This window comes from Grammomys surdaster, unplaced genomic scaffold (genome assembly GCF_004785775.1).
Source record: "Grammomys surdaster isolate TR1022 unplaced genomic scaffold, NIH_TR_1.0 126153, whole genome shotgun sequence".
Classification (NCBI taxonomy): Eukaryota; Metazoa; Chordata; class Mammalia; order Rodentia; family Muridae; genus Grammomys; species Grammomys surdaster.
The window spans coordinates 5,734,726-5,748,545 of NW_021620961.1; positions in this window are offsets into that span (position 1 = coordinate 5,734,726).

Below are 13,820 nucleotides of genomic sequence, written 5' to 3' on the forward strand. Positions count from 1 at the left end.
ATCTAGTAGAAAAATAATTCTGTCCCCATAATTTTTATTTTTACGTGCATGCCTGTGTGTTTTCATCTTCACATGAAAATCACATCTTCTTCTGTGTGATTCACACAGGCATTGCATTTTGCTTCTCAATCTCTTTTCTTATCAGTGAGTCATGAAAGTACCTGCCTTCTCGCTTGCACTGTGGATGTGCAAATATGAATGTATACTACGGTATGAATATAAGCTATGTTTGTATAAGTATACATAGAACCACAAACGGAAGCCTGTCTATGCAGCAATTTTTATATTGTATTCAATCTATTATATTTTTTTCACATGATAAGGAGCAGAAATTTTAAAACGAAAAAAGAGAATTGTGCCTCAAAATTTTCTGTGGAGTGCCAGATTATCTTTCTTTTCTTTCATTCTGCATAATGATCTCCAACTGTATTATCACAACGATAGGTAAAATGAATTTCGAGGAATTCTAAGTTAAATATGCAACCTTTAAAAGCTCTGATAAATTATATAAACTTTAATCAATGTATTTTCCTCTTTCTTAGAATTTCTTACCACAGTACAAATTCTCCAGTCAGCCGGTTTTAAATCCTCAGTGGCTGTCGAGGATACAAATGGTGCGGTGAAGAGTAGCAGTGTCCCCTAGTGGCGACATTCTATGTAAGTCCTATAAACAGTTTTTAAATCCCTCAAGTATTTCTATTACTCATTTGACTCTTCTGGTGGTAATTATTTCCTAGCAGAAATTGCAACAAATATGCAATTTTCTTCGCTGTCTATTCATTATAAATTTTATTAAAATATATGCAACCGTTAATTATTTTCAGAAATTTAATCACCAGGCTTGCTAATGTACAAACCTACTCCCAGGGATATGTCCGTTGGGTTACTACAATAACTGCCTTCCCGCATTTGCCAAATAAGATTAGACAGTCAGAATATCTTCAAACATATGAAGTAGTTTGTAAATTGATATTTTCATTTAATTTATCTGTGAAACATTGTAACTTAAGAAGAATAAAGTGTCCATGAAGGAAAGAAACTCCTGATAATAAATCCAAATATTTACCCCTATTACTTAGTCGCTTAGAATACATAAAGATATTCAAATAATAATTGCACTCTACAGGCTTACTTTCATATGAAGGAAAATAAGCCTATGTCTATTTGTAGTTTAATTCATTTAAATAAATATTTATGAAATATCAATTAGTTTCCTGGATGAAGAATTATGCAACGCTCATGAAATATATCACTCTAGAAATTATTTTGTTAAAACAATATCCCACTGTCTCACTGGGGTCCTAGATATTCATCAAATACCAACTTTATGGTGCCGAGAAAGAAGCATATGTACTGTGTTTCAGAGCATTTTGTCCATCAGGAGTACAATCTCGACTAATACACAGCTGCTTAATCTTAGTGTATCCACTTCTGTGATGTTTTAAAATACTTTGTGCTGTTTGAGGCATGTGAATATATAATGTGTATTTAATACATGTAATTGAAAATATTAAAAATAACTCATTCGAAGAGATATTGTAATGTTTAATTTACTAGACATGCCTTCAGACTACATAACTGGGTCCATGTTGTCTCGCTGGGATGACCCTAGTGTTCAGTCACTCTGAATATCTCCTTCAAAATCTGTTTCTAATCGTCCACTAAGAGCAATGGCATGAGAAATCGACTTTTCTGGAGCCTGCCTCTAGAATCTTAGAGAAAACAAATGTATGAAGCGTATGCGTTCTCAGGATTGCAGTCTTAGAACAGTAGTCGGTTGCCCTCGCCACATAATATCTTTTCTGAACCCTAACCTCACCTTTGTAAACACCATCTGTTTCAGCTTTTGGAGTTACCGAATTTGAGGGTGCTGTGCGTTTCTTAGTTGCATCCCTCTCCCTGTTTACATTTGTTCTTGCCTTTAGAGTTTATGGAAATGGCAGTTCTCTTGGTTTCCTGGAGACACTGTAATGTGATGTTGTAAACTGAATGAATTAAAAGAGAGTACCTTCATATCTCATATTTCTGATGGCTAAATTATGAAGCATAAATCTCAGTAGACTACAGGACCATGCAATGTCTTGGGGAAGCCCTTTGCTGTTTCTCGAGCTGCTCCTTCCGGTCTAGGTTTCCCCATATTATGACCTGTGTATGACTTCTCACCTTCAGTTCTTTGCGAAAGATGCTTGTCATTTGATTGAAAATCCATCAAATGTGTAGCCCAGGCTGGCCTTGAACTCGTGATCTTTCTGCCTCCTTCAGCAAATCCTACCGGTGTGCGCCACCACTACCAGCATTCGAGAGGTTCCTAGGTAAATGGATGGAACTAGAAATTATCATCCTGAGTGAGGTAAGCCAATCACAAAAGAACACACATGGTATTCACTCACTGATTATCGGATATTAGCCCAGAACCTTGAAATGCCCAAGATGCAACTCACAGGCCACATGAAGCCCATAAAGAAGGAAGACCAAGTGGGGGTGATTTGGTCCTTCTTAGAAGGAGCAACAAAATACTCAAGGGAGCAAATATAGAGACAAAGTGAGAGACAGAAACTGAAGGAGGGGCCGTTTCAAGACCACTCCACCTGAGTATATATCCCATGTGCAATCACCAAAGGTAGAGGCTGATGTGGAAGTCAGGAAGTGCATGCTGATAAGAGCCTGATATGGATATCTCCTCAGAGGTCTTCAAGAGTCTGACATACTCAGAGGCAGATGCTCACAACTAGCCATTGAACTGATCATGGGGTTCTCAATAGAGGAGTTAGAGTGAAGACTGAAGGAGAGCTGAAAGGATTTGAGGCACCATGAGGAGAGCCACAATACCAACCAACCACAGCTCCCAGGGTCTAAAACACCAGCCTGGTAGCACTTAGAGAGGGATCCAGGGCTTCAGTTGAATATGTAAGAGTGGAGGGCCCTGCTGGGCATAGGTGGAAGAAGAGAACCTTGACCACATGAAGGCTGGATGCCCCAGGGGGTGGGAATTTTGAGGGTGGGGAGGTGGGAGTGGGGGGGTGTAGATAGAGGTTACATCCACAGAGAAGAAGGAGGAGGGGTGAGGGGATTGGGGGTTCCTGGGTGGGTGGGGGATGGGGTAAGGGGACAACATAGGAAATGTAAATAAAACATCCAATAAAAAAAAAAAAGAATTTAAGCTCTTCGGTCAAAAGGAACCAAATTCAGATTTTGCCCTTCGATGTATGAGATATAATATCATCAGCAAATTATTTAACTTATCTAAGCTTCAATGACTTCATCTACAAAATAAAGAGTTTAAAACTAAAAAAAAAAAGGTGACTATATCATCTGTTGAAAGTAAACTAGCATAACTACGAACTACTTCTATTTGCCAATTCCAGCAGTTGAAATTATTTAATTTCCTTGAGATGATATGTAAGTCCAAAATAAATATGACACAGACATTTACTGTTTCTCACAGCCTTCCCAGAAAAGATTCATGGTGATAGGATGAACACTTTAGTCTGTCAGTCTTATACCCAAGTTAAAATGAATGCACAAAATATTTATTTGCCTCATATATTATCAAAGTTGTATCATATGTCTCTTTAGCATGTTTGAAATAGAGTTTAAAAATAAACATTTATTTGTTATGGATTTTTTCAACAACAACAAAAAAAAGAAAATCCATCAAATGGTTTTAGGATGTTTTTTTTCAATAATGCTTATGTTATTAAAGTGCATTTGGGAGTTCCACAGAGAAACAACTTTTGAGAGACCATCAGCTTGTGACAAGTAGAGCATAAACCTTAAAAATTACCTAAATCTTCTTTCCTAATTTTTGTCAGATCAGTGGGAAAGCTAACATAATTATCATTATTATCAAGTGTCATAGAATTACTACAGAAGTGATAAAGGCATTAAGTCTAACATGTCTAAACTTCTTAACACAATATAAAACAACTGGGGTACTTAGCCCTATACTAATGTGAACTAACATAAATGCCTACTGTAAATATTTATCACATTTTAAATATCTACCAAACCATTGAAAGGACATTTGTTTGACTTATTCACAGGGTTATTTTTAGTATTATTATATTTAAAACATTCTTTTGTCCAAAAAGGAACAAAAAATAATTCAAATTGCTTAAAATTCAATATAATGAACTATAAAGCAATTCAAATTCAAATGGACAATTTTGTTTACATAAGGTTATTTACCACATAATGAAACCAAACCTTTTCCTCTGAGCTTTTTAATCCATATATGAACTTCCTATTCAAATTCCCTACCAACTATAGTTGTTTCATAACTATTTTATTTGTAAGCATTCTCTTTCTATAACATTGGACAATGTATAAATGAACATATTTAAACACACAAGAAACTGGTCTCTTAAATCTGTACCTGGTCAATTATACCCAGAGAAATGTATCCCTGTGTAGTCATCAGTTAATGTTATATTCTTTAAAAAAATCATTCTTTGCCAAAGATATACACTCAAAAAAGAGTTCAATAAAGTTTTAATCCTGAATCCGGCACCAAAAGCAGTTTGCAACTCTGATTGTAATCCTTTTAACTTTTTAATTGTACATTAATTAACAGTTAATACAATTTATGGTACTACATTGTCCATGATTAGAAAATAATAACTCTATAGCCTTCTTATTTATTTATTTTTCTATTTTGATGAAAAAAATATCATGACAAAGCCAAATTATAGAAGAAGGTATTAAACAGGCTTATAGTTTCATAGAGTGAGATCATGACCATCATGGCAGAAAGCATGGCAGCAAGCAGGCAGGCATGACACAGGAACAGTATCTGAGAGCTTATATCCTGCAACAAGAACTATAAGGCAGAGAAAAAGCTAACACAGAATGATGCAAATTGGAATTTGAAACCCTAAAGCCAACTACCAGCAACACACTCCTCCCAACAAGACCACACCTCTTAATCCTTACAAAAGAGTTCCACATAATGAGGACCCAGATTTCATGCTAAGGAACTGTGGTGGTCATTTTCATTCAAACAACTGCACTTTCTATTTTATCCTTGTCTTTCTTTACATCACTATGCAAAACTTAATTACTTTAAAGTGTCAAATAGATTTAAAGATAACATTTTATGACCAAGGAGATATTTAATTTAAATATGATTGATTGACATTTCAGCATTTCAGTGTGGCAGATACAGTCGTTTGCATGACAATTATTTTGGAGAGATGTACATTTGAGACACATTTCCCTGAGAACACACAGGATACTCCACCTAGAGAAGAAAATGGTCTGAATGCTAATTTACCTTTCTCTTTCCTCCCAAAATCCAATCCCTTAGAATCAACCCTAGCTCTTTGGCATCTTCTGCAGTCTCCCCTTCTTCTCTGCCCCAAGTCCAGTGGAAAACATACACCAGTCCTTCAATCATCCTTCCACCAACTCATCATATTATACCAGATGACAACACCAGCATGAATTCCCTGGGAAGCTGCCAGCTAAGAATATCAGGGAAGGCCAGGGAAGCAAGCAAGACACAATGGAATAAATGGATAATTTAGCCAAAAAAATGTTATATATATATATATATATATATATAAAACTTTCAATAAAAATGTTAGAAAATTGTACTAAAGAAAGAGATATCTATCAAGGTAAAAGAATCATACAGAACATGAAACAGAATGAACCAGGAAAGTAATTTCTCTGAGCACATAATAATCAAAACACTAAATATAGAAAAGAAAGGGAGAGTATTAAAAGCTGAGGAGAAAGACTTTATAACATCTCAAGATAGATCTATTAAAAAAAACAACTTCTTAATGAAGACTCTAAAATCTAGAAGGACAGTGACAAATATTTAACAAACTCAAGAGTCCATAGATGTCAGCTCTGAATACTATACCCAACAAAACATTCAGTCACAATAGATGGAGAAAATGAGACATTCTGTGATAAAACCAAAGTTAAACAGTCTATTTACAAATCTAGTCCTACAGAAGGCATGATAAGGAAAACTTCAATCTGATGAGGTTAACTATACCCAGGATACACAGGAAAAAAGTAATACCAGACAAGCAAATCAAAGAACAGGAAATACATACACCACCACCACCTCTTAAAAACACAACAATAAAAAAAGAAACAGGAATCAACAAACACTACTCATTAATAACACTCAACATCACTGGTCTCAATTTTCCAACAAAAACATCCAGACTAACCAAATGGATAAAAAAAAAAAAAAAAAAAACAGGGCCCATCCTTCTATTGAATCCATGAAATGATATAATGATATTATATCATTAATATGAATGATAAACACACCTCAATATCAATGATAAAAGGATAGAAAAAGATATTCTAAGATAATGAACCTAAGTAGCAAGCCAGTGTAACCTTGGTGGATCTATGGATTGTAGCTTGTTTATCTTTGTCTTAACAATAAAAGAAAAAAAAAGATTCTTGTTTCATTTATGATTTGGAAGATTAATACTGGAGGCTTCAGCCTATGGTATCCTAATCTATTCTTGAAAGTCAATATTCTGTGGTTTCTAAGGTCTCTTAAGAACAGAGGTGTGTAGCGATGGGAGATAGGGAACTGGAGGTAGCTAACAGAAAGTCACAGACACCAGGAAAGCAAGAAGTTCCGAGGGACCCGTTGGGATTGACATACCCAGCAAAGGGGAGAGAGAACCGGTAGGTTCCATATCCAGAGGATAGGCACAGATCCGGTTGAGGGATGGGGTCACCCACTCTTCTCAAAATTTTAACCCAGATTTGTCCCTGTCTAAAGGAAATACAGGGACAAAGAATGGAGCAGAGACTGAAGAAAAGGCCATCCAGAGACTGTCCCACCTGGGTATCCATCCCATATTCAGCTACCAAATCCAGTCATTATTGCTTATGCCAAGAAGTGCTTGGTGATAGAAGCCTGATATGGATGTCTCCTTAGAGGCTCAGGCAGAGCCTTACCAAGACGTATGTGGATGCTTGCAGCCAACCATCGGACTGAGTATGGGGACCCCAATGAAGGAGTTAGGGAAAGGATGAGCTGAAGGGGTTTGCAACCCCATAGGAAGAACAATATCAACCAATCAGACACCTCCCTGCCCAGAATTTCCAGGGACTAATCCACCAACCAAAGAATCCACATGGAGGGACCCATGATTCTAGTTGCCTTTGTAGCAGAGGATGGTCTTATCAGACATTAATGGAAGGGATGGCCCTTGGTCCTGTGAGGGCTTGATGCCCCAGCATAGGGAAAGGCTAGGGTAGTGATGTGGGAGTGGGTGGATGGGTGGGTGGGCAAACACCCTCATAGAAGCAGGGGTCAGGGAGTGAGGGGGGATTTTGGAGGGGAAACTGGGAAGGGGGATAACATTTGAAATGTAAATAAATAAAATAACCAATAAAAAATTTTAAAAAAGAACTATTTCACCTTTGTGTTCATTCCAAAGATTTCTAAAGATTCAAAGGTAACATTCATAGTCTCTCTCCCAACATTCAAAGGTCATATCCAAAGATTGAGGAGAATCACTGTAAGAGCCAGGAGCAATAGATGACCATAAACAAACAAACAAACAAAAAAAAAAGTGGTTCCCAGACATGACAACACAGTTACATAGTGATTGTGACAGTGTACATAAGAACTGTGCAAGTTCAAGACAGCACAAAATCCCAGCAGAGAAAGAGGGAATGTGCAGGCTTGCCTCTACTTAAGGAAATATTGGCAGTTGATATCTGTTGAAAGAGGAAGAGTACTTTTTAGAGGTGTGGTCCCTGGTAAGTTGAACACACTACAGAAGACCACTACACACTTAAGGGTGTATGTGCAGCACAAATAGTACTAGATGGATTTTTGAAATGAGAGTAAAAGTTAGGTGGATAAGAAAGGGGACATGGATCTAGGAAAAATTGGACAAATTTAGGGGTGAATATAAGCCCTATCCCCTACTTGTCCACAAATACTTAGTCTTGACACTAAAGATGGCATCAATTACCTAGTTGATTACATATAAATCTCCTTGTATTAATACAAGGTATGAGTGTATGAAATTCTCAATGATTTAACAACAGTATTTTTTTAAGTTTTATGTTTGCAGCCCTTAAACTGCCCTTTTTCAAGGGAAAAATTTGACTATCACTAAGCTGAGTCTGAAAGCTGAAGCTTACAGAAATGACCACACAGAAAGGAGAAAACATTACAAAGATACCACAGCATTCCCATTCAGAAGGCAGCTAATATTTGGTCTATATTTGATTCATACATATTGAATACACAGGTTCAGACATTTCTTGTACATTCATATTCATCAAGATGTCTGCTGAAGACTGACAAAATATTAAATAGTCTTTAAGTATTTCAGCACGAGGCTGCACTCTACTGTTTTACAGAGTTTTTGTTTTGTTTTGTTTTGTTTTTCTACTTGCTAGCAAGGAAGATGCCATATGGTGCTGAAGTCATTAAATTCCTCCCAACTGGACATGAGAGTTAACTTCATGCTGGATTCCTTATTTGCAAAGAAATGTCTGTTTAAGAAATTATTTACAGAGATGCGTAAACACAAGGACCTTTATATACATTCAAGGGGGTGATTGATGTCATCTTTAAATGTCAACAATAAATATGTGTGAACAACCATGGGACAGGGATTTCCTGACAAGTCAAGGGTGTGACTTGTCACAGAGTGTGCCTGTATTTTTACTTTTTAAAAATTATTTAGTATGTGAAACTGACCACATGGAATATATTATTTTCTGGGGAAATGAATACAAGACATTTTATAATATAAATATTCCTAGATTCTGTTTTTTAAATCTCATGTATATTTTACATTCTCCTCACTGTGAAAAGAAACAAATTCAAATGCCAGCCAAAAAAAAAAACCCTGTAATTTCAGATATTTGTAAACTTACATATTTATACACAATTTCTCCTGGGTGCAGTCACCATGAAAAATAATTTGCTTCTGCATTTCATAGGACTGGTGTGATGTGTGCATGCTCCTAATTGGTTCTCACTATTGACTGAAAATTAATAATTTTCTCTGTTTCTCTTCATGCACATACATTGAGATAATCTTTATTTAATTCCAAGTGTTAATTATTTGAGTTATCCCATTCCTACCTTGAGATCTATATTAATTACAACATAGACACTAAAAATATTTTATTGAATTGTTAATGAAGCTAACAATGATGAACCTTATCATTTGTTTCTCTTCAAGCAATGCTCCTGTGCAACTTTAGATCTTGAACAAGTAGCTCATTCTTTGTGGATCAAGTCCCTAATTAACAAAAATACATATTTTTGTAAAAACACTTTTGTACGCTTCAACTTTATAGCCTTCAATAAAAAAATGTAAAGGTATAATTTTATAAATTCACCCTAAGACACTTAATAGATATTTGATCTTTGGAAAAAGTATTCAATATTAAAAGGTACTTTTGTCTTCTTCAAAAGTGCAATGGGAAACTGTATCATTATCACAAGCACATAAAATCAAAGGTCCAGTGATCATTCTAACTAGGAGTCACAGCTGCACTAGTTAGCACCATGCTGAAGGCTAATTGGTTTGGGAAAGCAACATTTGAGCATAACCACAAAGTGCAAATGATGTATAATGACCAGTGAGACAAGCCTCATGTATAGTTGTTCCCACTGTTTAGCTGTAGTTATTAGTGGATGCATACCTCCTGCCTCCAGCAACATCAATGTCTCCAGAGCTCCTGATCCCATTTAATTTCCATTCACTGCTTGCCCCACTGCCTGAAGCTGTATAAATACATCCCAGAAGAATTTGTTCCCATAAATTATTGTAGTAGTTGTAGTTACAATTCCATGACACATCAGTGCTGCTACAAGAAGAGAGAGAAAAACCAGAAATTCACCTCATGAGTTATGCAAGTAAGACACAGTACAACAAGGAGAAAACAACAAAAGGTGCTTCTAATCTATAAGAGGATTATTTGACATCTAAGCTGTTATTAGTTACACAGTACAATAATAATGCTTTTATGATGTTTCTGAACACTGTGTGCGAAGTGATTTTTGTAAGGATGAATATTTTTATGTTAAACTTTCAGAGTGACTAAATGGTTAGAATAAAATAACAGAAGTGGAGAACTAGATTAACTATTTCAATCTGCAATTGTAACAAACTTGAGACTGAGAAGGCTAGTTTTCCACTTAGAATCAGCTTGCTAAATATTTATCCTACTGTTAGAAATTATTTGTGAAATAAGAAATTTTCATCAGTTAATTGATAATGCAATAATGCTTGAAAAGCCTTATACTCATATATCAAATACTGTGATAATTACTATGACTGATACAATTTAGAAGACAGATAATATCACACAACCATGTTATTCTACTATTGGAGCAACTAAAAGGCCTTATCTGGAGACTTCGGTGAGATCCTCATAGTCAGAGAATTTATATTCCACTAGATCTAAACACAGTTGTGGCAAAAGTACAAAAATGTATGTTCTTAGTATCTCAATTATCAAATAATCTCTCTTGCTTCCTGTCTTGCATTCTCAATGAAGATAGTCATCACTTTATATTTAATATTTTAGCATGCTTATTTTTCAACAAAGGACCTTTGTTTCTTTTCCCTCATTATACTCTGTTTTTCCTTTGACAGACTCTATTTTTTTTAAAGATGGGGATTTTAGCTTATGCTTGGTTTCGGCTAATGTAATAACTTATACCTTATAGTAAGTTTAACATTCACAATGCTTAGTTAATTGGTATTTATATGTGATTTATTGTTCAGGGCTTGTCTCCACTATCCCAATGTGATGTATCTACTAAGACAGAAGATTGCTTCACACACTTGATTTGAATATATGCACACTGACAAGTAAAGTGATAATACACAGTAAAATACAAATAAATAATAACAAGAGAGAATAATGATGTAAAAAGTCATCTAAGAAATAAGGAGGTATAAGTTTATACAAAAAGTGGAAAGAAACCCTTTACCAATAAACCAAGAGTATACATAAGAAAAATTAAGTATGATTTTTTTTAAAAAGGTGTTCTTTGTAATTTAATGGAAGAAATTTATGGATTATTTATAAAGCAAATATTGTTTTACTTTAAGTGAAGTAGATAGGCAAGAATGTCAGCTAAAAGTGGGATTTCAAATATCACAGACCATATCCCTTGGAGAAACTGAAATATTAAAATAGCCACAGAAAGATCAAGAAATAAAGTTCAACAGGTATCAATTCTCTTTCAAGAACCACTGAGAAAATAACAGATGATGAACAAGAGTGTGGTAGCAGTTCAAAGATCTCTTCTGAATTTTCTCTCTGAGTACAACCATCCACAGTGTTAGTAACAAAGAAGATGGACATCCTGATTCCATAAAAACTCAGGGCTCTGATTTTCTCATGTAGAGGAAATCAAAGGATGCAGAACGCTAATGAAAATGAAGGATTTGACCTTGACACTGAAGGTCAAGCTGCTCTCTGAGGAAATCTGCACTGGCTTTAAGAATGGAAAGGCAGGAGTTTGTAATGAAAGAGCTACACATTAAATTTAAGATAAGAAAGACAGCAGCCTAGATAAAAAAGAAAAGGCCAAAGTTGGGATCGTTTCAAAAGGTGAGCAAACCAAATTGAGTGCTGATAATTATGAAGGATTCTGATAACAGAGTACTCAATAAGTGTTACTTAAGCGTCGTGAGCCAATCTAACATACAAACAGTACAAAGAAAAGAGAAAAAAATGGTGACTGTCATTGCCATTGGATAGACCTCACTGTTTTCTTTTTTCCTTATTTTATTTTATTTTTTATTGGATATTTTATTTATTTACAATTCAGATGTCATCCCCTTTCCCCATTTTCCATCCTTAGAACCCTCTATCCCATCCCCCCTCCTCTTTTTTGCTTTTATAACATTTTAATTACATGCAAGTACTAAGATCAGTTCTAGGATGAGGAACTAGCAGTACAATAGATACAAATAGTCAAGAAACAAGCAAGACAATAAACACAAATAGTCAAAGAACAAGCAAGGCAATAAAATTATGTGATCATTCCCTGATCACTGTTTCTAAGGGCTTATCAGGATGACCAAAATATCTGTGCCAATTTCCCTGTCCTAGCCCAAAGTCATTTTCATGTCTGAAAGCTACTTTCTTGTTCTAGCCTAAAATTTAGATTACTGCCTGAAATGGGCCAAGCAGCCCATTTCCTTGTCCTTGACTCATGTCAGATTCTTGCGGAGCAGCCCCAAAGGCTCTCTGCCTCTCCCCCTTTTTTATTTCATTAACAAGACTGACCCTGTCTTAGGTCGATCTGACAAGAATGCCTTCCTTACTTTCTGAGAAATTACTGAGTTATCATGGGCAGAAATATCACGGGGTATGAGCCTCATGGAAAAAACTTCACTATGGAATTGTATGGAAGTTATTTATAAGTATAAATGAACCAGGGCACAGAGCGCAGTGATACAGGGCTTACTTAACATATGAAGCTCCAGTTCAAACTGAAAAAATACAAAAGAATAAAACAAAACAAACACAAGAGAAAACAGAGGCCAGAAGAAAGCTTCAAGTGAAATCAAAGGCTTTGTTGAATATAGAAAAACACTAGTCATGATATCTAAAGGAAATGCTCTTGTTACTAGACAGCTGGATTCAATTAAGAGGATAATATTAGTTTTATATGAGGGTTTCCAAACACTGTAGTATCTTGATTTAAGTTGAATTTGTTGTTGTTGTTGTTGCTGCTGCTGCTGTTGTCATTGTTGTTGTTTTGGTTTTTGCCTTTTTTGTTTTGTTTTGCTTTCTGCTTTTTTATTTAAAATTAAATATGTTCCCAAGGACTAGAAAAGCGTATTATCAGAGAGTAAGAAAATTGAAGCAGGCATTGAGCCAGAAGGGATATCAAGAACCATGTGGCTGTGTATACATAACCCACCAAACAATATCAGTTCGTGACAAATACTATGGAATTCCTTTAATGAGGGTTATGTATTAAAAACCTGAAACAAGCTTGGGAGTAGTGGCACATGTCTTCAGTCCCAGCACTCTGGAACATAGGTAGGTAGATCTCTGTGGATTTGACGTGTGGCAGGTCTACAGAGTGAGTTTCAGGACAAAAAAGGTTACACAGAGAAACCCTACAGGATAGCTAAAACAATGTTGTACAATTGAAGAACCTCTGGAGGTTCATTTTATACTGTAGAGAGCAATAGTTGTAAAATTCACATAGTATTAGCATAAAACAGAAAGGTTGATCAATGAAGGGGATTGAAGAAACATAAATAAATTCACACACCTATGACACCTGAATGTTGATAAAGCAGCCAGAAATATACAATTTCTGGCTGAAATTGAAAGAAAAAAGAAAGTATCTTCAACAAATGATGCTGATCTAACTGGGTGTCAGCATGGAGAATAACACAAACAGATCCATATCTATCATCCATTCTGTAGGTTACCAGTTTGTCCTTTTGACTGATGTCTGATATCCAAATATATAAAGAACTCAAGAAACTAGACACCAACAAACTAAATAAAAAATTTAAAAAATAGGATACTAACCTAAACAGAGAATTCTTAACAGAGAAAACTCTGATGGCTAAGAATCTCTTAAAAAAAAAAAAAGTTCAACATCCTTCATTATCCTGGAATAGGTTATCAGAAAATCAAAACAACTATGTGATTCCATCTTACACCTGTTACAATGGCTAAGTTCAAAGATACAAGTGACCTTCATGAGGATGTGGACAATGGGAACACACCTCCATTGCTGGTGGGAATGCAAACTTATATAGCCACTTTGGAATCAATATGATGAGTTCTCAGAAAATTTGAAATCCTAGACATATATC